This window comes from Xyrauchen texanus, chromosome 2 (assembly GCF_025860055.1).
Source record: "Xyrauchen texanus isolate HMW12.3.18 chromosome 2, RBS_HiC_50CHRs, whole genome shotgun sequence".
NCBI lineage: Eukaryota > Metazoa > Chordata > Actinopteri > Cypriniformes > Catostomidae > Xyrauchen > Xyrauchen texanus.
In genome coordinates, this window is record NC_068277.1 from 692869 (window position 1) to 695589 (window position 2721).

A 2721-nucleotide genomic window follows, 5' to 3' on the forward strand; every position below is an offset into this window, starting at 1 on the left:
CTTTTCACACAAATGTAATGTTTGAAGTAGTTATTTTAGAGGTCCGCACCGGACCGTAACCGAAATCCTGTGACCCAACCAGAGCTGTAGGCTTATTGACCAACCTGCAGCTTCAGACCTGAAGTCATCTCAAACCCTTTTATAATGAATAGGTGTAAATTAATAGAAAGAAAGAAAGAAAGAAAGAAAGAAAGAAAGAAAGAAAGAAAGAAAGAAAGAGAATCAGGACAGTCAAAATATTGTAAGGAAGATTACTGAAGTAAAAGTTGGTGCAGTGAATTCAATATATATACAGTAAATACAGTAAACTGAGTAAAAAGGACCGTATGTAACATTTAAATACATTTATGAGTAAAAGACCAAATAGAAACTGCGAAACTAAATGGAGGAAAAATGAAATCTAAAGAGTAATGTATAAAATATATATATATATATATCTGTCTGTCTGTGTGTCTGTCTGACTAACTCTCTGTCTGTATGTCTGACTGACTGACTGTCTGTCTGTCTGTCTGAGTGTCTGTCTGTCTGTCTGACAGTCTGTCTGTCTGACTGTCTGTATATCTGTCTGTCTTTCTCTCTGTCTGTCTGTCTGCCTGAGTGTCTGTCTGTCTGTCTGACTCTCTGTCTGTATGTCTGACTGACTGACTGTCTGTCTGTCTGAGTGTCTGTCTGACTGTCTGTATGTCTGACTGACAGTCTGTCTGTCTGACTGTCTGTATATCTGTCTGTCTTTCTCTCTGTCTGTCTGTCTGCCTGAGTGTCTGTCTGTCTGTCTGACTCTCTGTCTGTATGTCTGACTGACTGACTGTCTGTCTCTCTGACTGTCTGTCTGTATGTCTGACTGACTGATTGTCTGTCTGTCTGACTGTCTGTATATCTGTCTGTCTGACTGTCTGTATATCTGTCTGACTGAGTGACTGTCTGTCTGAGTGTCTGTCTGTCTTCCTGTATGTCTGACTGTCTGTATGTCTGACTGACTGACTGTCTGTCTGTCTGTCTGACTGTCTGTATATTTGTCTGACTGTATGTCTGACGGACTGTCTGTCTGACTAACTGTATGTTTGTCTGTATATATGTCTAATTGTCTGTCTGTATGTCTCTGTCTGTCTGACTGACTGACTGTCTGTCTGACTGTATGTCTGTCTGTATGTCTGTCTGTCTGTCTGTCTGTATGTCTGTCTTTATGTCTGTCTGTATGTCTGTCTGTCTGACTGTTTGTCTGTCTGTCTGTCTGTATGTCTGTCTGACTGTATGTCTGTCTTTATGTTTGTCTGTATGTCTGCCTTTATGTCTGTCTGTATGTATGTCTGTCTGACTGGCTGTCTGTCTGTCTGTATGTCTGTCTGACTGTATGTCTGTCTGTATGTATGTCTGTCTGACTGTTTGTCTGTCTGTCTGTCTGTATGTATGTCTGTCTGACTGTTTGTCTGTCTGTATGTATGTGTAAAGCAGTTTAATTGAGTTGAGAACCGGCTTTGCAATATAAACAATATTTTAATGATAAACTTAAATAAAAGACACAAACACACGACGGACATGTCTGTAAACGATCTCTCTCTCCTCGCACCACCGTCCAGAATCGGCCTGTATCCCTCTTGGAGGCTAAATTAGCCTGATAAGGGACCGGGTGTGTATAATCACGACCCGCCCTCCGCCCTGTCACAGTATGTATGTCTGACTGTCTGTATGTCTGTCTGTCTGCCTGTCTGTATGACTATCTGTCTGCCTGTCTCTCTGACTGTCTGTCTGTATGTCTGCCTGTCTATATGTCTGACTGACTGACTGTCTCTCTGTCTGTATGTCTGACTGACAATCTGTCTGTCTGCCTGTCTATATGTCTGACTGTCTGTCTCTCTGTCTGTATGTCTGCCTGTCTATATGTCTGACTGTCTGTCTCTCTGTCTGTATGTCTGACTGACGGTCTGTCTGTCTCTCTGTCTGTCTGAATGACTGTCTGTCTCTCTGACTGACTGCCTGTCTCTCTGACTGTCTGTCTGTATGTCTGCCTGTCTATATGTCTGACTGACTGACTGTCTGTCTCTCTGTCTGTATGTCTGACTGCCGATCTGTTTGTCTCACTGTCTGTCTCAATGTCTTGTCTGTCTGTCTGACTGTCTGTCTGTCTGTATGTATGTCAGACTGTCTGTCTGAGTGTCTGTCTGACTCTCTGTCTGTATGTCTGACTGACTGTCTGTATGTCTGAATGACTGACTGTCTGTCTGACTGTCTGTATATCTGTCTCTCTGTCTGACTGTCTGACTCTCTGTCTGTCTGTCAGTCTGTCTGTCTGTCTGACTCTCTGTCTGTATGTCTGACTGACTGTCTGTCTGTCTGTCTCTCTCTGTCTGCCTGTCTGATTGTCTGTCTGTCTGTCTGTATGACTGACTGACTGTCTGTCTGTCTGTCTGCCTTCCTGTCTGTCTGTCTCTCTGTCTGACTGTCGGTCTGTCTCTCTGTCTGACTGTCTGTCTGTATGTCTGACTGACTGTCTGTCTGTATATCTGTCTGTCTTTCTCTCTGTCTGTCTGACTGACTGACTGTCTGTCTGTCTGACTCTCTGTCTGTATGTCTGACTGACTGACTGACTGTCTGTCTGACTGTCTGTATATCTGTCTGTCTGGCTGTCTGTATGTATGTCAGACTGTCTTTCTCTCTGTCCGACTGTATGTCTGTCTGTCTGACTGACTGACTGTCTGTCTAACCTCTAAAGCATAATGTATC